The sequence below is a fragment of the Dromiciops gliroides genome, chromosome 3 (assembly GCF_019393635.1).
Source record: "Dromiciops gliroides isolate mDroGli1 chromosome 3, mDroGli1.pri, whole genome shotgun sequence".
Classification (NCBI taxonomy): domain Eukaryota; kingdom Metazoa; phylum Chordata; class Mammalia; order Microbiotheria; family Microbiotheriidae; genus Dromiciops; species Dromiciops gliroides.
In genome coordinates this window covers 318,885,270-318,912,053 of record NC_057863.1, presented here as the reverse complement: position 1 = coordinate 318,912,053, position 26,784 = coordinate 318,885,270, and positions in this window count along the sequence as shown.

Here is a 26,784-nt window from a genome sequence, read left to right as displayed (position 1 = left end):
CATTATTAACTCAAACAACACAATCATTCTAAGTACAATTCTTTTATCATGCTAATAACTATGTAGGTTACATTAATATAGATTTCTCCTTTATCAAAGATAGAAACTTTCTATTGTGATTAAACAATCCTCATCCCTTTTCTGTCTTGATGCTAGTGATTTACTCAAACCAACTTTCTGTATTTCTCACACTTTATTAGTTTAAGAACTACCCACCCCATTTTAGCCTTAATGAGAATGAGAACATATTTCAGTCACTCACTCACTCACTCACTCATAATCTTTAGACCAATTCCAAGTACTTGGAATTGGCTTGATGTGACTTTTCTTAAGAACAGTGTTCAAATAGGCTGAGAGAAGTTGACCATAACCCAAGGGTCATCTCTAAATAATTCTATTGAATTGAGAAGAAAGTCATTCCAGAAAATGGAATGAAATGGTATTCTAGCTGAACACCCTGATAAGAAACCACCTGAAGGGGAAGGACATACTATAGCCTAGCCTTGTCTTTCTTTTGCCTTGCCCCACAGTCTCCCATTAGCTGGAGGGTAGTCTTGAGTGCTTCAAAGCATCTGGAGGATTTTGGACTTCTCACCTTCTCATCATTATCACTGCCTCTCTGAGACATCAGTGACTGCATTGACAGCCAAGGGTATAAGGGACATGGATTCACTGTGCTTAAAGACAACTTATTGAGCTTCCTAAAATTGGAAGGAAAAAAAGGACTCCCATCTGGCAAGCGCTATGGATTGCCCCCCTTTCCCTGCAAACTCTCTTAGCTCAAGCCCACTTCCCCCTGTATGTGTGGGAGGTTATGTAACAGATTTTGGGGAGGAAGGAGATATTTTGTACCCCCTGTTCTTAATGCATCACCTTTATAAATACCCCTTTTTAAAGCTCTTAAAATTGGCTGACTAAAGTGATTCACAATTTACCATCTTGGGGGGAAGCAAAGCAGTGGAGAACCTTAGTGGACAATATTAGAGAATCATCCCTGACTGCTTAAGGTTCTCTATAGAATCCTACCAAAAGATGCAATACCATCTGAATGACCTGCCTCATCAGTAGGAATAGGATTTGGAATAAGAATCGCATATATGGGTTATATTGTCAACTGTTTAATCTTGATTTATGAAGTGTGAATTGTTTTAAATAGGTTTTTTAGCTCATGTAACATTGTTTGTAATTTGAAGACTTTATTGAAATGTATGTCTCAGAAAACTTCTGAAAAATCTGCTGCCTTCTCCAATATCAATCTTGAACCTTCAACAAGCATGTTAGGCATAGTAAACAGGTTTGTGAATTCAAGGAACATAAACAAAACTTCACACTCAATTCACCAAACTGATAGAATAATATGCAAACATGTGAGTATACCAATGCCAGAAGATGCAAAAAGATACATACATATCTACTTCATAGTTCCAAAGTTTTTCCCTGGCTGGTGGAAATGAAGCTATGCATGTAATTGCTTTTAGGAAGTCATCTCTATTTAACCTAGTCCCTGGATGTCCCACAGATGTTTTGGATTGTGTGATTTTATACTGAGATAGAAAAAGGGAGTTGGATTCTCTGGGGTAGGGTAAACAAATACCAGCCACCATTAAATCCACTAATCTATCATTGATAAGATAAGGCTAAACTCCAGGCTTGGTAAGAATTCCTTTGGGGCCAGTTGCTGGAATCATAGATATTCATTAATTTATTTAGCAGTCTTTAGCTACTTTTCTCCTTTCCTCAACTGGGTGGAGCCATGTTCAACTAACTTCCTTCTTCACTGGGTTTTACCCATTAGATGATTCTAGATTCATAGTTTCTTATTTTATAAATGCTGTATTCCAATTTCTGTGGTCCTCTTTGAAAGTCTGCTGTTAGTGTTTCTTAGCAAACACTTTTCTCATTTTTAGTAGCTCTAAGTTTTCATTATTGTTTAAGGGTCAAAATTTAAATTTGATGCATAGAGAAATGTAAAATATTGGTTCTTTACTGGGGTATTTTGACCCATTTTAAATGTATATTACCTCTGTTGTTGTCCCTCCCCAATCTAGAAATGTTTATTTTATGATTTCTTGAAATATAAAATAAACAATGACATCAACAATAACAACAACAAAAGGAGAAGCAACAAAACAACTAGGTTTTATATAATATAGTATGATAAAATACAAAATGGGTTTATATAATATTGCATAGTATTTTTATATAGGCTTGCAAAGTACTTTCCATAAATATTTTGCTTTTTACATTTTGTGGGATGGAACCATCCTGGTTTGGGTCTTTATCTCTATACTATTTCAGTAGTCTCCTAGTTGATCTCCCTGCCTCAAATTTCTTTCTGCTTCAATCTACTACATAGTTGTGAAAGTACTGTTCCTAAAGCACAGGCCTGACTGTATTACCCCTCAACACAATAAGTGATGATAACTTTCTCTGTTGCTTCTAGGATAAAATACAAATTCTTTAGTTTGGCATTTAAAGTCCTTTACAGGTGGGCAGCAAGGTGACACAGTGGATAAAGCACCAGCCCTGGATTCAGGAGTACCTGCATTCAAATCTGGCCTCAGACACTTGACACTTACTAGCTGAATGACCCTGGGCAAGTCACTTAACCCCATTGCTCCGCCAAAAAAAAAAAAAGGTATACTAAAGTCCTTTACAGCCAGACTCTAGACCACCTTATTTCCATTCTTCTTCACACCTTCTGTAGTCCAGTCAAATTGTCCTTGCTGATCCTCTCACACCAGATACCATCTTCTGTATCTGTGCTTTGGTATAGGCTATCCCTCATTCCTGGAATGCACATCTTCCTAAGTTATGCCTCTTGATATTAAATAAAATTATCAAAAAATAAAATAGAATTGTCTTTATGTATATTCTCTTGATAGAATGGTCATTCCTCAGGGGCTTTGTATCCTCAGTCTAGTAGAGTCTAGATTCTAGATTCTAGATGCTGAGTAAATGCCTTGTTTAATACCCTCTGAGTCTTCTTCCCTGAACTTCTATTCAAACTAATGGGTTCTATCCCCAAAGGGTAGTTTACTACTTCTCCCCTCAAGTTTCTAGGTGTAATCCAAAGGTAGTGTGCATTGCCTAGTACTGTTGTCCAGGAGTTCCCACATAGAATTCTCCCCATTGATTATTAATTGGCCAGCCACAGGCAGTTAGTGTGTAGAAAATGGTATTCATTGAGATATTACTCAGTCAATAAATATTTGTTAACTGCCTACAACTAGGTCCTGTCCTAAATGATGTGAATACACAGAAAAATCAAAGATGTCCCTGACCTCAAGCAGTTCACAGTCTAATACTTTTACTTAGTAAAAATGATGGAACAATCCCCCAAAATGTTCAAGATACAATTTCCTACAAATACACAGGGAGTTTAGAAGGAAAGTAAGCTCAGGGTTAGAGACTACATATGGCCAAAAGGTAACTCATAGAACCTGGTGACTGCAAGTTCTTTTCTCACTTAATAAAATTCTCATGTGATATTCCTTAGATATAGCTTGGTGCTGGGTTCCAAGGATTACTGACTGTGTAGAGTCATTGGACATATAGAGTCCAAGGACCCTTACTGGATCCTTGATGTTTTCATGCTGTTTTATGATGATTAGCTCTTTTTCAGTATGTTTCTCATTTTCTTCTTGGTAAAGGTACTCCAAAAGAATTTCTGTAGACCATCACCAGACTAGATTATTGCTAGAATGCTCCTATTAAAATATGCTGCTTTATTTTACTAAGGCCAAGGGATGGGCCAGATGCTTTAAATCAGTCCTAATATATTTTCTGTATTAGTGTATGGCATCATATGATTTTATCTAATGTTCTGTGAGAGCCAAATTGGATATATGGAGCATTAATATTCCCCTTTAACTTTCCCTAAGAAAAAGGAGCCATTGAGCTTTAATCTGTGATGGGTCAGTTTTTTATTATTGCTTGGAAATTAATTAGACAATGAGAGCTGAAACCAATTAGGGAAATAAGGAAGGAGAAATACAAATGAATAATCTTAAATCTAAGCTTAGTCTATTCCTTTATAAAACTCACTGAATCCCAAACTGCCCACCAGACCACGAATACCTGAAAAGACCAAACACCAAACCACATGCACTCCTTTCATTACCGCTCTATCACTGCTAAATTCATTGCCAAAGAGAGAGAGAACTTCTGTTCCTACCCTCACTTTTAAGTTCACATCCCGGAAGTTCCTCACATTCTCCTCCCCAAAAAAGGAGGTTCTTCAAAAGCTGCTTCAGTAGCATGCACAATCTCTCAAATGATTCAGCTAAAACTTCTGATATATATCTTTACCACAAATAATTTTTACCACATTCCCCCCTTTGTTTCATTTGAAAAACGAATGAGTTTGCTCAATGAAACAGCCAAAAATAATATCCCATGCTAACTAACAATATGTTAATATCAATATAGAAAAGGGAGAGAGAAAAGTTTTGTGCAGAGGGGCAGTCCCTCATGAACATGACACTTTGACATTGGTCTTGCAGAGGGAGGGCCTCTGCAGAGAGTACATGTTACAGATGGTATATAATAACAGAAGGAGATAACAAAAACCAACAAAAAAACCTCTTCATATAAAGTCTCTGAGTTCTCTTGTCTTCTTGAAGTGGTAAGATGTCATCAAGAGGAAGCTGGATTCTGGTCTGGAAAACTGGGCTCTGGACTATGGACTTGAGGTAGTTATGTAATCTATAACATTTCTTACCACCATGTGTCTGGATAAAAGCCAAATTTAGTAATGTGTTCATGACACCTGAAAAATGTTATGGAAAGGTTATCATACCACATCCCATGGTTTCGAGACTGCCAGTGATTGTGATAGGCCACATGTGATTAGACTGAGTAAGACAAAAAGAAAACAAGTTCAGTTAAATTAGGTTATATTAGGAGAGAGAGAGGACAAAACTGGACTGTGTCTAGCAAGTGTGCTCTACATAGTCACCATCATAAGCAAACCATGGACTTACATATACCTGTCTCTCCTTTTGTTGCACATTTATTCTCTCCAGGGCCTGCATTAAAGTTCACAGTAAGTTAGTCTCTAAAATGATGTTTCCATACTTCCTAAATCTCATATTAATTTCACCAAAGACAGTATGATGGTAAACATGCATGCTATGCTGCATAACTGAAGATATACTAGTGATATATACAATAATTCCAAACCATACCCAGAGTATAATGACATATAAATGATAAATGAATGTAAATAGCTGATTTTAAGTCTGTGTCCCAGAAGTTCCTCACATTTTCTTCCCCAAAAAAGGAGGTCCTTCAAAAGCCGTTTCAGTAGCATGCACAATCTCTCAAATGATTCAGCTAAAACTTCTGATATATATCTTTACCACAAATAATTTTTACCACAGTTCAAAATACTTCACTTCTCCCAAGCTGATAAAGAACTTGTTTATACATAGATCATTGATTGCTTCAGTGGAGAGGTCTAGGCTATTGTTGGCTGGTCAGTTGTTGTTCAGTCATGTCTGACTCTTGATGACCCCTTTTGGGGTTTACTTGACAAAAAATACTGTAGTGGTTTGCCATTTCCTTCTTTAATTTATATTTACAGATGAGGAAGCTGAGACAAACAGGGTTAAATGACTTTTCCAGACTCACATAGCTAGTAAGTGTCTGAGGCTAGACTTGAACTCTAGTTATAGTCATCCTGACTCCAGGTCTGGAGCTCTATCCACTGACATCCTCATTAATTGAGGTAGAGTTTCCTATCATTACCCTATAACAGTCCTTTGAAAGCTCTTCTTTCCTCTTGCCTCACCGTTTTTTTTCTTTTTCTCTCTTCCCATCTCTTCTTTTTTTCATCTCCTGACAGTTGAGCATGACCTCTAGCCATAGAGGATGCCAAACTGCTGCTTCTTCTATTCCTGATGCTCACCTTATGGTCATGATCCTCTCACTATTACTAGGTAAAAACCTTTGTGTCATTAGGACAGAATCAAAGGATTTCAGAGACCATCTAATCTATCCTGAATCTGTACAGGGTTTTTCTATATAACGTCTCTGCCACATAGACATCATTCTTCCATTTGAAGTCCTCTAGGGGCAGGAAGCCAGTCCTTTTCTATGTAAGTCGTTCCATCTTTAGGCAATGCTATCAGGTAGTCTTTATTTTATTCTTTTTCTTTCTAGAAACACAAATATGCCATTTGGCATCTTGTACTCATCATTCTGAGTAAACTTCCTAGGGTCAGATGGAATAGGGGTAATTGCTTCTGCATTTGACAGGCCTTCAAATTCTTTAAGATAGTTAATGAGAATGTCACAGCAAAACATACCTTCTTCCTTTCTTTCCAAAGGTGGAGGAGGACTCAGGGTTGGGCATGATACATCTAACAGTAGATTTGGACTACACAGTGGTTAGTTTTGCTGAGCTGCCTCTCTCTGTGTCTCTCTCTTTCTCTCTGACTACTTCTCTTTGTCTCTCTCAACATTTTATTACAGGGGATAAGTGGGCAGAGGAAAGGGAGGGGGTACAATTAGAAATAAAAGTAATGTTAAGAGGCATCAATAAAAGTCTTAAAATGTATGATGCCTATTTTCTTTCTTTTAAAATTTTTCATGTTTATCATAAACTTAATAGTCAACAACAAATAGATATTAATTACATAAAAAACTCATAAGAAAACTATTGTGTACAGTATTTTGAAAAATATAACATATCAATATATAAAAGCATATTTATGTATATATGTATGCATACACAGACATATAATTTAAAAGAAGAGTAACAAAATGTTTCTTTTTCTGTGTCCCTTTCAGTATTTTTTTGTTGTTTTCTGTCTACTCATCTCTATGACTCAATCACTCAAATAAGTTAATGTGTATAAGGCTTTTTGCAAACCTCAAACCATATACATATGCTAGCAATTATTTTACAAAAATGTCTTACTGATGATCTTGTTTGTGTATCTATCACTATCCATTAACCTATTCTTAAAGTAGAAGAAGCTTTCTTTTGTGACAATATTGTATAATCCAGCAAAATAAATCAACACTGAGGCCATTTCTGAGAATACTTTTCTCATTCTGCATTTTGAGCTCACTACCACATTCTCAAAAGGTGGGAAGTATATTTTATCAACAATCTTTTGAAGTCACTGTTCTTTGTTACTTTGATCAGAGTTCTGAATTCTTTCAAGATTGGTTTTCTTCCTGTTGCTATTCTTGCATAAATCACACTCTTGGTTCTGTTTATCTCACCCTACATTAGTTCATACAAGTCTTCCCAGTTTCTCTGAATCTGTCATATTTGACATTTTTAAGGTAGGATAATATTCCATTACATTCCTATACCATCATTTATTGAGCCATTTCCCAATTGATGGGTACCTCTTTTGTTTCTAGTTCTTTGCTGCAACAAAATTGCTGCTATAAGTAGCTCCTTTCCTATGTCCTTAATAATCTTTTCAATGTTTCCTGACATCTTCATTTCTTCAGTCTAAATACCTCAATTCCCTTCACAGGTCCTGGCATGGTATCTAATACAAAGTATTTTGTTTATTTTCAGCTTACTATTTTCAGTGTTACTACTAATTTGTTGTTAAATCATTAGTTCTGAAAAACTCTTCATCAGCCTTTCCCTTTATCTTCCCCTTCTCCACCCTCCACTCTAGTTTATACCAGCTATACATAAATTGGTTAATCCCTTCCCCTCTTCAAAAGTCAGTTTTCTCCTTTTTCTTCTGGTGGTAAAAGAAATAAGGGGTGAATAATTGGAACAGAGGTGCCAAACATGTGGCCTTCTGGTAGTAGCCAAAGTGGGCCAAAATCAGATTAATTGGAAATATTTAACAAAATTAATCAAAATACAATAAAACATAGATAATATTACATTTAATAAAAAGTCATGGGGCAGCTAGGTGGCACAGTGGATAAAGCACCAGCCCTGGATTCAGGTGGACCTGAGTTCAAATCCAGCCTCAGACACTTGATACTTACTAGCTGTGTAACCATGGGCAAGTCACTTAACCCTCATTGACCCACCAAAAAAAATCATTATGAAACCCACAGAGATGCTTAGGTATAGATTAGTGGCCCCCTTTTCCATTTGACCCCTTTAGATACATCTACCTTTCATGGATTGCACATATATTAATAGTATATGGCTGCAGTGATCCCCATATAAATCCTGAGTTCTTTGAAAGGTATTTATGGGAGAAGGTTGGTAAATATATCAGAATTGCAAATTCTTAGGCACAGGTTGTGTTGCTCTTGGCATACATGTCTCTACTAGACTAAAATCATTTTGTATTATTAGCCAGTGAATTTGGAGTATGAATCATACACTACCTCTGTCTGTCCACCATCAGGAAATCAATTAACCTCAGTGGGCCTTTAAAGCCTCTTCAGCAAGATGGTGACCTGTGTCTGCTTCATGACTAGAGATTAAACACATGGAATTCAAATGTAAATAAACATTTGTTAAATATCTACAACGTGAAAGGCGTTGTTTTAAATTCCTTAGAAGAGGGGGCAGCTAGGTAGCTCAGTGGATTAAGCGTCGGTCCTGGATTCAGTAGTACCTGAGTTCAAATCCGGCCTCAGACACTTGACACTTCCTAGCTGTGTGACTCTGGGCAAGTCACTTAACCCCCATTGCCCCGCAAAAAAAAAAAAAAAAATTCCTTAGAAGAAAATTTATATAAAGCTCTAGGTAGAGCCTTAAGAAATAATAGCTTTAAACTGTTATAATTGTCAAATCATTATTGCCCAAAACATATCTGACATATTTGCAATTGTCAGTTGTTGCGATTGTTTTCTAGTGAGTATTTCCAAGTCAAATGTTTTATCCTGGGAGTGCTATGATTCCAAAGCCAAATTTAGTATTCAGTCTCTGATTAGGACCATTCTTATTCTAGAGGCCTCACTTAAGCCCCTCATGGGCCTCCACAATATTCTTTTCAGTGTTTGCAGGCTTGTCACAAAAGGCTGAATGGAAAAAAAAAAAAAAGAGAGAGAGAGGTCCTTCAATGGAAGGATGCCTGCTGAAAGGTGAACTGATCATGCTGATAGCTTGTTAGAGGAATTAAAATATACCACTGATGATGAATCTTTTTAGAATCGTCTAGTAAGTAGGTTTACCAGGTGAATATGAAAACAGCAACAAATCATTACAAACAATAGCAAACAATTGGATCATAGTGTGTCTTCTTACTTTCCTTCCTCAAGATATGGCTCATTATTGGCTGTACCTGCGAGCTTGAGGCAACCCAACAAGGAAACTAAAAATTGTGACTGTTGTTTCTAAATAGTTCACAAGTAACAGAAAACTGCAGGGTGATATTTAACCACTCTGTAGGTAGCAGATAATTTGCATTTATAATATCTGGTCATAATGAGTTTAAGATGAGCATTGATCCCATTTTATTTTATTTGTAATGCAACAAAGTATCTTAATGGGTAAACTATAAGCATGTATATCAGGGGAAACTTGAAATGTTTCAGAAATGCAAATATGTATAATCAGTACTGCTGAGGTGACTTGGCTCTTTGAAGACAGGAACCAGTCATATTGACCTCCAAAATGGTTAATGCACAAATTTAATTAGGATGAATGGAAAATTGTGAGTCTAACATTTGTGGCTTTCCAATCTTTGGAGTAGAATGACTCCTATTTCCATAAGATAGACTCAAGTGAACTTGATAGCATTAGGTTGAAGTTTGAGGCATTCTTCCCCCCACCTACCCCAACCCATCACCTTCTTCTACAGTTGGCAAGGATTTCAAAGGCCATGCAGTCCAGTCTCTCCATGTTACAGATGAGGAAACTGAAGCCCCGGAAAGCTAAATGCTATGCCCAAGTCACACAGGTAGTAAGAATCAGAGACAGGTATTGAACCTAGATGCTTTGGCACCAAAGCCAGTATGCTTTCTACTGTGGTCCATTGATTTCTGTTATGACTATGCAGTTATGCCTAAAGATTTGGTCATTGCAAAGGAAATACACATAAAGGTAGTTCTTTTTGTAGAACAGTACCTTGTTTTTATTTGGTTTTTTGTTTGTTTGTTTTCCAGGTGTTGTCAAATCAATTTTTTTTATGCAATCATGATACATTGAGATATTTTAAGGGGAGTACTATGGCAATGTGGACAGAGCACTGGGTGTGTGGACTCAGAAGACCTGTGTTTGAATCTTAGTTTCACCACTTATAAGTGTAATGGGAACTAGCAAATGAGCACAGTTCTTATAAGCATAAGCATAGTGTCACTGATGCATTTCTGTATGTGGGAGAGACTAAGAAGTCTGTTTTCTGGATATAAGTAATGTTGGATAATGGAAATGCTTTAGAGAGACTTTGAAACATGAGATGTTATGCATGTACTCATGAAGACTGGACTCAAGGGTCAGTCCCACATTACATTAACATAAAGTAAAAAGCTGAGTAACATGGATATTTCCATGTGCAGATGTTCAGCATCTGAAGATCAACTTCCTATCTAGGTAAAATAGGAAATTCTGAGTCCTTTTCCTAGAGCAAAAAATTTAGAAACAAAACAAAATACATTCATCAGGCACCTACTATGTGCTAGGTACTGTCTTAGATGCCGAAAATAAAAAGAAAAACAAAAATTCCTTCTCTGAAGAACTTACATGCTATAGAAATAATTCTCATTTATTCAATTTCAGGAAGAATTCAAAGCTTCTCATTTCTATTCTCTGCCACATGGCTGGGTCTCCTGGGCAATAGTGAAGGTATTCCTCACCTTTTCTTTCTCAGATGGAGTTGGGCATCCTTGGTGGCTAAAGAACATCAAGAGGCTCTTCAGTTTTGCCCATTATCACTTGTTTGAAATAGTCCCCACTAATTCCACCCAGACCTGAATAGGAGTAGCACATGATGTTCTGTATATTTCTAGTCTATTAGTTCTAATGGGTTTAAAGAACATGAGTAGAGACCTAGGTATCCAGATAAATTCATTCATATGATGCCTCTTGGATAAATTGGTTCCTTGTCCCCCTTCCCTGAACATCTCCCAGATGCTTATCTTAAGGTAAAAGTCATGGGCAATACTTAGAACTGAGTGACTGTCCCACCTTATAGCATAGTTAATAGCTTCAGATGTTTTTCTTCAATATTTTTTACCCGAATGATAATTATTGAAGCTCACTTGAGTTAGCCTTATTAAAAATCACTGTTTAATGCTAATTGAAATAGATCTCCCAGACACAATAGAATCAATGGTTTTTTGTTTGTTTTTTGGTTTGTTTTTTGGTTTGGTTTGAGGGGATGATCTATCTATTTAATTAGCACAGAGTCATTGAGTATAGTCTAGTGCATTCTAAGAAAATAGAAGTTCTGAAGATGTTAAGTAGTATTCTTTGCCTGTGAAAAGCAAGACATTTATCATTTACTTAAGGACAATGAAAATCAGATCAAACAGAGAAAGCTAATTGATGGCCTCATTTAAATCAGTATGGGAATAACTACTACAATTGTAAGTAAAAAGTATATTTCTGCTGAGTAGGGTAAAATATATTGTTCTAGTAGGGTCATGCGAACTAGGTTCCACAAAAGGGATTGGGTGTCCCATTCTGTTCACTGAATGCAATTCATAGATGTATAATTGGAAAAAGTCTTAGAGGTAAACTTCAGGATCAGAGGGCCTGAGGTTGTATCACACTTCTGCCACTTATTACTCATATGTCTTTGGTCAAGTCAATTAACTACTCATGGTCTCAGGTACTTAATTTGAAAATGAGAGTGTTGAACTCATCCTCTAAGGACTCTTCCAGCTCTAAAGCTGAGGCCTCATTTTAAATATCAACAAAAAACAACTGAGACACAGAGATGTCAAGTGACTTGACCAAGGTCATATAAATAGTAAGTATTCAATTCAATTCAGTGAATATAAGTGTAGGACAATGAGTTTGCTATTGAGAAAGCTACACAGTTAAGGACACTGGAAAGTCACTGAAACCCTCTGAAACTCAATTTTCTCATCCATAAGATGGGGATAATAATAACACCTACTTCAAGAGGTTGTAAAAAATTACTTTGCAAATTTTAAAGAACTACATAAATGTCATTACACTTATTCTTGTTACATTCAATTAATCAGAAACTCATTACATATTTGATATGTGAAAGGCATCTTGTTTCATGCTGGGATGGAAAGAAAGGCAAAGGATGAACTTGTTTTTATGCCCCAAAAGCTATAAAACCATGCATACTCTTTGATCTAGCAATACCACTACTAGGTCTGTAACTAAAAAGAGATAAAAAAAACAAAAAAAGTAAAAGGACCTAAACATACAAAAATATTTATGGCAGCTCTTTTCTGGTGGTAAAGAATTAGAAATTGAGGAGATGCCCATCAATTGGGGAATGGCTGAACAAATCCTGGTATGTGATTATGATGGAATACTATTGTGCTATAAGAAATGATGAGCAGGATGCTCTCAGAAAAACCCAAACTTATATGAGCCGATACAAAGTGAAGTGTACTGTGTACAAAATAACAGCAATATTGTAAGATGATCAACTATGAATGACTTGGCTATTCTAAGCAATACAATGATCCAAAACAACTCTGAAGGACTTCTGATGAAAAATGCTATCTATCCCAGAGAAAGAACTGATGTTGACTGAATACAGATTGAAGGATATTTTTTTTTACTTTATTTTCCTTGAGGTGTTTTTTTTTGTCTCTTTTCTTTTATAACTTGACTAATATGGAAATGTTTTACATGACTCCACATGTGTAACTTATATTGAATTGCTTGCCTTCTTAAGGGGGTGGGGAGGGAGGAAAGGAGAGGATTTGGAACACAAAGTTTTAAATATGGATGTTACAGTTGTTTTACATGTATTTGGGGAAAAATAAAATGCTAAATAAAAAGAAATTTTAAAAAATGAACTAGTTCTTGCTCTCAAGAAGATTCCATTCTATTGGAGGGAAACAAGAAAAGGTCCCTACCCACATGAACTTTAACAGGCTAGATTCTAAGTTCTGACTAAATTGTATCAGAGTAATGAAAAAAAAATCAGAGTAAACATGCGATAAGAGCAGTATAGAAGTGACAGTCTACAGGGCTATAGCCATTCAGAACCTGTCCCCTTGCTCCTTATCTTTACAATCTTCTTATACCTTACATCCTGCCTACTCCCCTCCCCCCAAGTACTTTGCAATCCAGTGACACCCTATCTCCTTGGTGTTCGTTGCACCCCATTTCCTAACTCAGAAATTTTTCATTCTCCCCCATGCCCAGAATCATGTCCCTCCTTATCTCTGCCTCTGGGATTTCCTGAATTCCTTCAAGTTCCAACTGAAATTTCACTTTTTAAAATGAGGAAATCATCCTTTCCTGATCCTCTTTAATTTTGGCACCCTCCCAGTATTGATTATCCCTAATTTGCCTTGTATTCACTTGTTTGTATATAGCTGTTTGAATGCTCTATCACTCATTAGGCTATGAGTTCCTCAAAAGCAGATTGCCTTTCATCTTTCTTTGTATCCCCAGCACTTACTGCCAATTCTGAGCAGATAGTAGAGTTTAATTGTTTATTGACTGAGGTATCTTAGACTCTGACAGTCCGTCTCAGAGGAATTACTGTAGATCAAGACAATGCATTAGATATTGTCATGTTTAGCATCTTCACTTTGTATATGAAGAAAGTAAGGCCCCAAGAGATAAATTGAATGACCTATTTGAGGTCAGGCAGATAGTGACAGAGGTGGGGCTGGAATCTAGGCAGGGCTGTGTAGATAAATATTTAAAAACAGACTTTAGAAAAACATATGCAAGATACACTTTAAATTCAATCATATTATGAACAATTTCTCCATAACTTTTTTACATTTGGATATTAACAAAATAATAAGTCAAGCCCTGATTTGTAGCATATTCTGATTTCTGATGTGTTAATGCTCAAAATGAAAATTTAACACTCTTCTTAGCAGGTTTGAACTGGCTCCAGCATACCCCTGGTTCTAGATCCTTTAACTGGCTGAAATTAATTTTTCTTTCTTATATATCACTTTGTATTGCTCATCTAGTTCCAGGTTTTGGGTTCTGTCCTTAATTACCAACTTTTGAGACCTACTTTCTTTCTTTATTATGTGATAGAATATAATGTATGTAATGTTATATCACCTGTGGCTCCAAGAATCTGTAGCATGTGCAGTGGCCACAACCCAGTAAAACTCTGAGCAGGTAGACTAACCCAGTTTGAGAATAGCCAACTTGCTTTCAACCTATTAGTGATCTCAGGGGGTATCTACCCCAAATGTGAAAATTCCTCCCAGTAGAATGGGTGGAAGAAAACAATTTGTTCCAAGGGCCATGGAAGGTGGATGAGGCAGGTGTTTTGGAGTGCTTAGATCTTGGTAAGACATTGAAAATGCTAAGGTTATTCTCTGCATCCCAGGCCATTCCTGGTCATCTTGACTTTTGTCTTGCCACTAGACTCATGACTCTGGAAGAGAGAACAAGGCTGACAACTTTGTGCAACTCTGCCTCACTTAAATCTAACTCACACACAAGTTAAGACATCACTCCAAGATGTCATTGGTCTTCAAAAATGAAGGAAGAATAACATGTGCTAGTATCTTTCATGTGATCCTTTTTTGAAACCTACTTTCTATGAGAAATTTCTTCTTGATTTTTACTTCCCTCATTATAAGTATGTATATATATATATACACATATGCACATACATACATATGTGTATATATACATACACACATGTACATATTATTTATATAAAATGTTGGCTAGTTTTGAGCAGTGGATTGAATGAACAGTAGATTTGAAATCAAGAAGACCTGGACTCAATTCTAGTGTCAGACACTTACTGGCTATTTAACTCTGGATCAGTAACTTAATTTATCTGCCTCAGTTTCTTCATTTGTAAAATGATTATGATAATACCATATGCCCCCCAAGGCTATTTTAAGGATAAAATGAGATAATATTTGTAAAGTATCTGGCATATAGGAGGCACTTAATAAGTGCTGGTTACAATTTAACATTTTAAAAATGTACTTTGGAGCAGCTAGGTGGCTCAGTGGATAGAGCACCAGCCCTGGAGTCAGGAGGACCTGAGTTCAAATCTGGCCTCAGACACTTGACACTTACTAGCTGTGTGACCCTGGGCAAGTCATTTAACCCTTATTACTCAGAAAAAAAAAACAAAAAAACCAAAAAACTCAAAACAAAATGTCATTTACTAGAATCCCACCTCCACTATTTACTAGTTGGCTGACTGTGGACAAGTTATTTTACCTTTCTATGACTCAGTTTCCTCATCTATAACCTGAGGGTATTGGAATATCAGACTTCTAATGTCACTTTTAGCTCTAAATCTAAAATCCTAATGAACCAAAGATGGAAGCCATTTTATATATTATCTAGTTCAATTCAATCCAATTCAAGTCAATAAACATTTAGTAAGTACCTACTTTGGTCAGACAGGGCAGATAGGGGGCATAGTAGATAAAGTACTGAGCCCAGAGTAAGCAAGATCTTAGTTCAAATCCAACTTCAGACACTTACTAGCTGTGTGACCCTGGACAAGTCACTTGACCTGTTTGTCTTAAATTTCCTCATCTCTAAAATCATCTAGAGAAGAAAATGGAAAACCACTCCAGTATTTTTGCCAAGAAAACCACAAAAAGGATCACAAAGAATTTAATACAACTGAAAAATGACTAAACAACAACAATGTGTCAGGCACTGTTAAAGACAGCCCCTGCCCTCCAGAAGCTTAAAATATAATGGGGGAAGGGAGGACAACACATAAAAGGAGACAAGAAAGTGGATAAAGAGCAGCTGAGTCACTAGGGAATTCCTAGGGCCATCTTGTTCTGTGGAGTTGAAACCAGGCAGAGCAGCAGGTAAAAAGTGGAGTGATCTGAGAGTACAATTTTTGCCCTTTATACTAAGGAAGGCATTGGAAGGAGTCTGTTGCTACCCTGTCAGCCTTTCAATCAGAGAGGAGAGGAAGCTCAGGGAGGTAGTCTCAAGGCTAAAGTTAGCAGTCTGGTGATGAGATTAGAAGTGATGAGCCTATCCTGGGCAGGGCATTTTATTCTGTGGAGTTGAAAGCAGGCATCACAGTAAATACAAACTAGAGTGCAATACTTTCATTTCATAGGTGGAGAAACTAAAGGTCACAGAGATTAATTGATTTATCTTAGATTCCATGCTAATAGAGCCAGGATTGGAATGATATCCTCTGACTCTGTATATAGTCCTTGAGCTTTTTGTTGAGTCATGATGTAACTCATGTTGACCTCATAGATCTGAACTTTTTGGAGCAGGAGTAATGGTTGCAAGGTGAATGGTTCTAAAATCTGATAAACACTTATTAAGCAATTGCTTCAGGAAAGTTCTGGGCTTTGGATAAAAAAAAATAGCAGTTTAACCATCCTTGCTCAAGAAGTTATAGTGAATTGTTATACCCTCTGGGATAAAATGCACACTCCTTTGTTTAGTGTTTAAAGCCTTTCTTAATTAGGGTCCAGCCTATCTTTCCAGATTTAATTCACATTACTTGCTCTTATACACCCTCTGTTCCAACCAAGCTTACTTGTTGTTCTCCAAAAATTGACATTCAAGTTCCAAAATTCATATCTTTTCATAAACTATCTCCCAAGCTTAGAACAGTCTTCCTTTTTACTTCAATATCTTTGAGTCCTTAATTTGCTTGGATGCTTGACTTAGGTGACATTTACCATATGAGACCCTTCCTGATCCTCCTACTTGTTAATGGTCTCCTCTATTTTCCCAAAATAACTTATATCTACTTGTAGTTCCCTTACCTACCCTGGCCATTGACTTCAAAATGGCAGATTAGATTTTACTTTTAGAGTTCTCAGGCTAACCTTGAAATGACTATCCTCCTAACATTATAGTTCATGAGCTTCCACCAGCATGTTTCCCCATACCAATAAATCAGTAGTTATTTTTTTTTCCTTTATGGAAAGGCATTTCCTCAAATGGCATAACAAGGAGAGTAGTTATAAAACATTTTCTCCAAAAATCTGGGGTACACTTTCTCACAAATGCACATGGAATACAAAAGAGTAGGAATGGGGGCTGCTAGGTGGTGCAGTGGATAGAGCACTGGCCTTGGATTCAGGAGGACCTGAGTTCAAATACAGCCTCAGACACTTTAAACTTACTAGCTGTGTTACCCTGGGCAAGTCACTTAACCCCAATTGCCTTACCAAAAAAAAAAAAAAACAACAAAAAACAAAAACAAAACAAAAGAGTAGGAATGAGCTTAAAAGTATGACAGTAGTGAGGCACACTTAGGGGACACTTCAGAACTCCAGAGCCTTGGTGTCAATGATTTCTCCTGTGAGTCCTAATGGATTTAATTGTGTAGGATGTCATTGATGATGGATGGATTGCTCTGATTCTCATTTGGGCTGGCTCCTCACAGGTCACAATAACTAGCTAATTAGGTAAATCTGCTGTTAGGTAGCTACCCTGTGTCAAACCCAGCTGGTGTTGGGTTGAGGCAGGCAAGTTGCTGAGCCACTGACTGGGATACTGCCAAAATGGATTCCTCTTTTAGACTGCTCTGCTATTAGGCTACTACTACCAGACTAGAATCAGCACATTTTTCAGGTTGTAGGCCAAGAATATCACTCAGAGACTGGGCTTCTCACTGGTTTTTCTAACCAAGTCAAGGCAACCTGCTCAACTACTAGTAGACTAGTCTATTTGCCACTGTGCAGATAATGAGGTTACTGGGTAGCTGTTTCCAGACTAGGTCAAGAAAGGCCATCTGCCACTCATCTCTTGCTACTGAAATGGGCCAAGCCCATTATTTGGGTTCTATGCCTGGCAGATCATTCCTAATTTGAGGTCTTCCCTAGGCACATGGAATTTTTGCTGGACTATTCAATCTACTGGACTCCCTAAGCTCATTCTTCAACATTTTCATCCTCTTATGGAATTTTTCTCTCTGTCTCTCTCTCTCTCTCTCTCTCTCTGTCTGTCTATCTCTTGCTCTGTGTGTGTGTGTGTGTGTGTGTGTTCCAGTTCCAGTGTTACTGTACTTTTTCAGTAAGGTTGATCACCCTTTGTTTAGGATCGGCAGAACCTTGTCTGTGACTCCCTCAGGGGCTTAGCTCTGAAGTGTGTGGTCTGTAAGGAAGATACAGGAGAGGTCTAGCTTCTTAGGGTTCTAAAATGCTTTCTATTTTAGAACAAGTTCCCTTAGCAAGACACTTTCCTTTTACAAATAATGATGAGACAGTTACACTTCCCAGACTCCTGCTGAGTTCTTATGCAGATAAGTGGCTAGGGAAGTAGGTATGGAGATAGTCTGTGCTCTGGACAGATTCATTGTCTTTTCTGGCCTTTTCATATGCATTTGAGCTATTCAAGCATTATATACTTTCTAAGTTGTAGAAAGGCTTCATTTATGTGTGAAAAGGATTAGTCTTAGTTTTAATGTCTTGACTTTTGCTCCTTCAAATCTCAGGCTTCCTGAGGTCTAAATCATATGTTTTGTGTATTTATTTTGTTTTTTACTTGGAAAATGTCAACTCCTTGAAGGAAAGTATTTTTTTCTTTCAATTGGAAGGGACCTACATAGCCATCTGGACTAACCAGTGTCTAAAAAAGAATCCATATCATAAAGTCCAATGAGTGGTTATCCATCTTTTTTGCTAGAAAACTTTGATTAATAGAAAACTGAGTCAGCCAATTCTTTTTTTAGATCCAATTGTTAGGAAGGTTTCTCTGGCATTAAGAATAATTTGTGGGGCAGCTAGATAGCACAGTGGATAGAGCACCGGCCCTGGAGTCAGGAGTACCTGAGTTCAAATCCGGCCTTAGACACTTAACACTTACTAGCTGTGTGACCCTGGGCAAGTCACTTAACCCCAATTGCCTCACTAAAAAAAAAAAAAAGAATAATTTGCTTATCTGCAAAGTCTATACACTTTTTCTAGTTCTTCTCTTGGGGCCAAATAAAACAAACTTAATCCCCTTCTTCCATATGACAAGACTTTAAATATTTGAAGACAGTCAACATCTACTTGCTGCATCCTCTCTACTTCATATTAAACATTACTATTTCCTTCAAATGGCCTTTTATAACATAGACTCAAGGCCCCTCACCATAATTCTTTCTTTCCAGGATGCTCATCAACTTATCAATGTCCTTCTGAGAGAAATGATTATTAATAACTAATGATTTGGGGAGATCCAGAGTTCCTCCTTTTTCTAAAGTCCTCCTTTTAAAACAGTCTCTGAAGTTTGAAGTAACTTTCTCCTCAAGCACCAAACTGAGACTCCACCCAACCTTACAGGGAATTGAATTTAAATTGGGAAAGCCCATTGTGTTCCACTTAAGCAAGTTTGGGTGGAGGTACATCCTTTGTCTAGATTGCCCAAAGTTGGGGGTAGGCTGGGTGTAGCAATAGTCTCTTCTTCAAAGAGTAACAAGGTGTCACTCAGCTTTTCCTGGAGTGATCCTCCTTTTCATTGTAATATTCATTCTCTCATTAGTTGTTAACCAATCACAGTCAATTGCCGCATTCTGGAATACCCTCTTTTCCAAGGTCATACAAGCCATGGATCTGCCACCATGATCATCCTTGGTATTTGAGAGTGCCACTGACCTATTTTATAAAAATGCTGGCATTATTAATAAAATGATTAGTTACTCAGAGATGATGTCTCTCAAACCCTTTAAACATCACACTTCTGTAATCTTTGGTGTCCAGAATTTAACTTAATATTATCCACAATAGGATCTGAACAATTTGACTATTTTTTCCTTATTCCTGGAGATCATGCCCCAATTAATGTAACTCAAATTATATAACTCAAGCTTTTTTTTCAGCCATATGAATTATGGTTATTTGTCTAAAGGCCTCAGAAATTTTCACCTCCTAACAAATGACCCCTCTCTCAAGTTAAACTTGTGAAGTTGAATTTTTATTTATCTTATTATATTCAGTCCAATTCTCTAACCTTCTAAATATTTTGAGACACTGACTCTGTTACCAAGTGTACTACTCATCCCACTGAACTTTGGGTTATCTGTAAATTAAATAAGCATGTTAGCTATGCTTTTATCCAAATCACTGATTAAAAAAAAGTTAATAATCACAGGGCCAAACAGATCACTGGGGTTCTGTATTGTCAAGTTCTTGCCAAGCTGAAATCGAACCATAAATTACTATTCCTTGAATGTGGCCTGTCAAATAGTTTAGAATATATATTTTTTATAATAGTAAGAGATATTTGATCAAATGCTTTGCTAAAATCAGATAAATTATGCCTACCTCGTTACCTGGTCCAAAAAAGGAAATGAAGTCAATCTGGCATGATCTGTTCTTGATGGAGCCATGTTGACCCTGCCTATCTAGCTTTGAGAGATAGGATGCCATGAAATGGAGTTTCTGAATGAAATTATTCAGTTCTTAAATATGTACCAAGCTTGTTTACATGGAACTGTGTACTTGTATCTTATTTTATCCTGAGGTTGCCATGCAGTACGGGGGAAAAAATGACATGTACTTTAAAAGGCTAGAATGTATAATGGAATAATGCAGTAGATACCCTGTGAGGTATAGAAACAGAATAGAAAGATGAAAATGTCCCCAAATCCCAAGGACTTTATCTTTAGGGAAATAATCCTCCTTTTTGCCTGGGTAGTGGTAGTTTGAAACCTACCCAAAAGAAGTGTAAATGGAAACAAGTCTAGGACAGCTTTCTGCCTGAGGAGAATGCTTCTTGATTGTTTAGTCAAGTAGCATTAATTACTTAATTCCGATAGAAAGCCCTCCTGTAGAGTATTACAGCTATTGGGTGAAAAGCAATCAAAGACCTTAGTGATAAAGTAACCCAAATTTACTAAGAAAGGCAAGCCTATAAACCTAAAGGGCTCATTTCATAGATTTAGAACTGGAAGTCACCCCATCCAACTCCATCCTTTTATACATGAGGAATTGAGGATGCGAGAATTTAAGTAATTTGCCCAAGATCATATAGGTAGAGCTGCATAAAACTCAATTGTTCTTATCCCAAATCCTGCCCTCTTGTCATTGTACTAGAGTGCTGGACAACTGTTTACTCTCCATCAGAAGAAAAAAATGTTTTGTTTGTTTGTTTTTTCCTACACACATACCCTTCTCTTTGAAGGATGCTGTAATATGAAGGGCACAGAGGATAGAACCCCAGGGCTGGAGTCAGGAAGACTCATTTTCCTGAGTTCAAATCTGGCCTCAGATTATTACTATTATCTGGATCATTTTAAATAAGGCAATTAAGTGGTGTGGTGGATAGAGCACCCAGCTTGAAGTCAGGAAGACCTGAGTTCAAATCTAACCTCCAACACTTACTAGATGTGTGATTCTGGGCAAGTCACTTAACCTTATTTGCCTCTGTTTTCTCACCTGTAAAATGAGCTGGAGAAGGAAATGGCAAACCACTCCACTATCTTTGCAAGAAAACCCCAAAGAGTCAGACAGAACTGAAACGACCCAACAAGAAGTAGATATGAAACAGGCTGGCCCATATGCACATTTTAAACAGGTGCCTGCCCTCCCAAAGGGTTAAATCCTTCTTTTGGTAGCATAACATACATATATTCTTATCAGAAAATGGCAGCAAAAATCTACACTGTGCTATTATTTAGGGGCAGGATAGGGTGATGTGGGATATCTCCTCTGGCGTTCTCTTGATTTGTTATGATAAAAATGATGATCATTATTACTACATTAATCACAATTACATTATAATCTTATCATTATGCTTGTAGCTGAGCAAGTTAATTGAAAACTTGGAGAAAGCTAATTGTGGCTGTTCATAATTTTTCTTGTGCTCCATTTGTATTCTCCTGTGCACATCATGGAGAATATAGTTTGAGTATCATCATCCTGAAAAGACAATTCTAATAAAAACAGCACAAAAGTGATGGGGTGTCTCCTTTCAGTTTGTACATTTTTAGGATGAGAATATTTGGATGGGGTGTTGCCCCTAGGCTGCCACAAACTGAAGTCCATTTTGTAGGTCAGTGTTCCTAGTATCAGAGGAAGATAAATTTAGAGCTAGAAGAGAAATCTGAGGCCATTTTATCCAGTGATATAATAATACAATACAGTAAACACTTATTAAGCACTACTGTGTTCCAGGCACTATGGGAAAAGAAAACAAGAAAAAGAAAGACAATTCCAGCTTTCAAAGAGCATTCAATCTAATGCAAGAAGACAACATAGAAAGTTGAAAGGAGGGGATGAGGAATCCCATAGAGTAACTTTTTCTTCTTTCCTTCCTTCCTTCCTTTGCCAATCTACCTATTTACTTGTTTATTTATTTATGTCTAGCTATCCATTCATCTATCATGTCTGTCTGTCTATCTATCTATCCATCTACCCATCCATCCATCTATGTATCTAGCTACCTAGCGATCTATCCATGTATGGATGTATATATATATATATATATATATATATATATATATATATATATATATATATATATATAATCTATCTATCTATTTATCTATCTACATATCTATATATCTATATATCTATGAGATTGGATTGTCCTATTTTGCCCAGGCTAGAAGAAGTTCAATGACCCACTTGTGGGCCCCATGTCACTGTTGATTGGCATGGAATATTTGATCTGTTCTATTTTTGACTTAGGCTGTTTTAGGCAGCCTGATGACTCCCTGCTCCCAGAGATTAATCATATTAGTAGCAGACAATGGAAAGAGTCAATCAACTTTAGCCTAACTGTAGTTCAGAACTGAGCTCAAATGATCCACTATCTTCAGCCTCTATGTCTAAGTAATAGGGATTAGAGGAATGATCCACCCCTCTTGACAAATTCTTACTTCTTAAAACTTACAAGTGTCAAAAAATACAACTGACTGCTTCCTCAAAAGCATTCAAAACAAATTTATTAAACACCTTCTTTATGTAGTGTGCTATGGTGCGTACTAGGGAAAATCACTGTTGTAGAGATGATATATTCTCTGTTACCATGGAGTGTACAGTCTAGTGGGAACTCAGTTAAGTATTCTCTTTTTCTCTTGGTGTCCTGTTTATTCTCTTCCCCATATCTTTCCCTCCTCTTCAGTTGTTAGACAACCACTCCCTGAGCCTCTGAGACCTGAAGCACTGAGGCTAAGGAGCAGAGAACATTTAAATACTTTATAAGCCTTGGAAACACTTATTTGAAATACTAGATGTATATTAAACCTCTAATAATTCCTAACCAATGTACCTCTCAGTATTTCTTATGAGGATCAAATCAGATAATGTGCAATTAGTTAGTAAACAGACATTTATTCAGTGTTTATCATGTGTCAGATGCCTAGCTAAGTGTTGGGAGTACTAAGAAAATTAAAAGTACCTTGCAACTGTAAAGTACTGTGATAATGGGTACCCGATTATTGTTGTATTTCAGTATAAGATCAGTAAAGGAAGGGAATGGTTATGGGGAAAGGCAAAGAAAAAAATAAAAATAAATCCCAGGTAAAAGAAACAAACAAAAGAAGAAGACAGTTGGTGATGCAGTGGATAGAGAGCTGGACCTGGAGTCAGGAATACCTGAGTTCAAATCTTACTTCAGACACTTACTAGCTGTGTGACCCTGGACAAGTCACTTAACCCTGTTTGCTTCAATTTCCTCATCTATGAAATGAGCTGGCAAAAGAAATGGCAAACCACTCCAGTATCTTTGCCAAGGAAACCTCGAATGGAGTTATGAAGAGTTAGACATGACTGAAATGACTTAACAACAGCAAAAGAAAAAAAAAAACTGGGGCCTATAATTTACAACTTGGTTTGTGTTTATATTCACAATGACAAATAATATCATCTTTAAAATGTAACTCAGATTGAAGACCTGGAAGGTAGTGCTGGATAATGTTATCTTGTCATAGAAGTAGAAAGAAACCACTATAGGAGTTCAAAGAAGAAGCCAACATTTTTGAGGTAGCAGGGTTGAAAAAGCACCTTGACAAATCACATAGGATTGATTGCTGGAAAATACTGATATACTGGGAAAAAATGTCACAAAATTAAGCCAGAAATGACTAGGGCCTGAAGAGGATATTGGTATAAAAATATTGTGAAAGATGAGAAACACTGACATTGGGTAGCAAATGCTACTGAAAGAGGCACAATTGAATGTTAAACCCAGGGAGGTAGAAGAGAACATGGGAGCACATTATATCACTCCACTTCTAAGATAAAGAACCCCACTTATAGGAAGCATCTTTGGAGCCAATTGAAGAAGTTATTTGACTTGGCCATTGAAACCTAGAGTCAACTTGGACTCCTGGAATGGACAGAGAGAGTTGAATGTCAGATATCTACATACAGATGGTCATTGTGTTTTTGGAATATACTAAAGTCATTAAATGTAGAGACAGAAGGGAAGGAGGCCTTAGAACATTGGCTCAGAGTCATCTACCATAAGGTAACCAGATGTCTCAGTTTGGCTGAGATGGTCCTGGTTTATGATAGTCTATAGCAGAGGTGTAGAGCAAATAGACAGTGTTTGGGGTGCATTTTCTGAGGAGGAAAAGAGAAACACACACACACACACACACAAAGACAGAGCCACAGAGACAGAGGCACAGAGAGACAGAAAGACATAGAGACATAGAGATGCACACAAAGAGGATTTTGAAGTGCCATTAATTTCTCTCTAAATTACAAAAAATCTAAGCTTCCACCCTCTCTTTCTTGGAACTAGAAGTAAGATGGTAGGGTGTCCATGAAGTAATTGTCAGTACTTAAAATCACTGAACCTCCAAATCTTAGAGTTGGAAGGGACCTTAGATCAGAAGTATCAAGTATCCACTGCAGCCCTCATGAGGGTGAGCAACACTCCACAGTGGCCCTGAATCAGCTTAAAATGTAATTGGTTGGGGCAGCTAGGTGGCGCCGTGGATAGAGCACCGGCCCTGGATCCAGGAGTACCTGAGTTCAAATCCGGCCTCAGATAGTTAACACTAGCTGTGTGACCCTGGGCAAGTCGCTTAACCGCAATTGCCTCACTAAAAAGAAAAAAAAAATGTAATTGATAAATATTTTTAAATGCAAATAACAATACAATAGAATATAGATAATGTTAATTTGTGGTTTTCTAAGTCATTATGTGACTGACTGTCAGGGATCTTTACATATGCTTTGTTGTTGATCAGTCATTTCCAACTCCATATCATCCTGTATTTTGCTCATGGAGTTGTCTTGGCAGAGATACTGGAGTGTTTTGCTATTTCTTTCTTAAATGTTTTCTCATTTTAAAGATGGAGGAACTGAGGCAAATAGGCATTAAGTATTGTCTACTATGACATAGCTAGCAAATGTGTTAGGTAAGATTTGAATTTAGATCTTCCCAACTTACTCCTGGCCCTGAGTTCTAGCTACTGTACCACCTACCTGCCTTAAGTAGGTTTTAGGAGTCCCTATTTCTATTTGAGTTTGACTCTACTGTGTTAAATGACAGTTTATATTTACTTTACTCTCCTCAAAACAGTTTTTGTTTGTTTTGCTATATCTTTAAGGATAAGCCCTCTTTCCCTAGTGTGGCACAATGGATAGAGTGCCAGGCCTGAAGTCAGGAAGATCTGAATTAAAACTTGGCTTCAGGTGCTTACTAGCTGTGTAACCCTAGGCAAATCCTGTGCATATTTCTTGCTTTCTGGAAAGGTGGGGGAGGTTGGAGAGAGGGAAAGAATTTGGAACTAAAAAGAAGACATTTTTTTAAAGGAACAGAGATGGAGATTCCCCTGAATGTCATCCCCTTTCCTGAATGCAAAGCCCTGGATTCCAGGTCTGCTGAGCTACCATGAACCATGTTTTCCTATATATCTTTTTTTTTTTCTCTTTGAGAGACAATCAGGTTTGCCCAGGGTCACTCAGTTAATAAGTGTCAAGTGTCTGAAGTCAAATTTGAATTTAGGTCCTTCTGACTCCAGAGCTGGTACTCTATCGACTGTACCACCTAGCTGTTTTGATTATATATATAGATATGCTTGAGTTTGACTCCTGGAGATGTATTAATTGTGTGACCTTGGGCAAGTCACTTGCCATTTTTGAGCTACCTTTTCCTTGTCCACAAAATGAAGATGATAATATATATGCCACTTACCTAATAGGGGGTGTTATTCAATTCAATAATACATATCTGTCACATGTCTCCTATTTGTAAGGCACTGTGGCAATGGGGATACAAAGATGGAGGGTCCTGAGAGCTTTGGAAATCCATAGAAAGTGATTTATTGGAGCTACAAAAATAGTAAAGGGGATTGAGCAACTGCCTGGGCCAGTAGTTAGTTTTTCTTCACCAGTCATCATTGGCAACACCTCAACTCAGACACATAGTAGCCATGTAACTCTGGGCAAGTCACTTAACCTCAATTGTCTTAAACATCTGGGGCCATCTCCAGTTGTCCTGATATATATCTTGCCACTGGACCCAGGTGACTGGAGGAGAGAGTGAGATTGGTGATCTTGTACAACCCTCTCTCACTTAAATCCAGTTCAGTACAAGTCATTATATCACCCTGATGTCATGGTCCTCTTTGAAAATGAAGGATAAACAACATAGTCACCACACCTACTGCAAGGACTGTGTGAGAGAGAAATCTCCTCATTCCTACAGGCTTAAGCAATCACCTTCCCCTTTCCTCAGGTGGAAGTGGGGCTAACTCCCCTCAACCTGGAAACATATGCAAGTTGTGGTATATGATTGTCATGGAATCCAACTGTGCTATAGGAAATGAGGAGCTCAATGATTTTAGAAAAATATAGAAA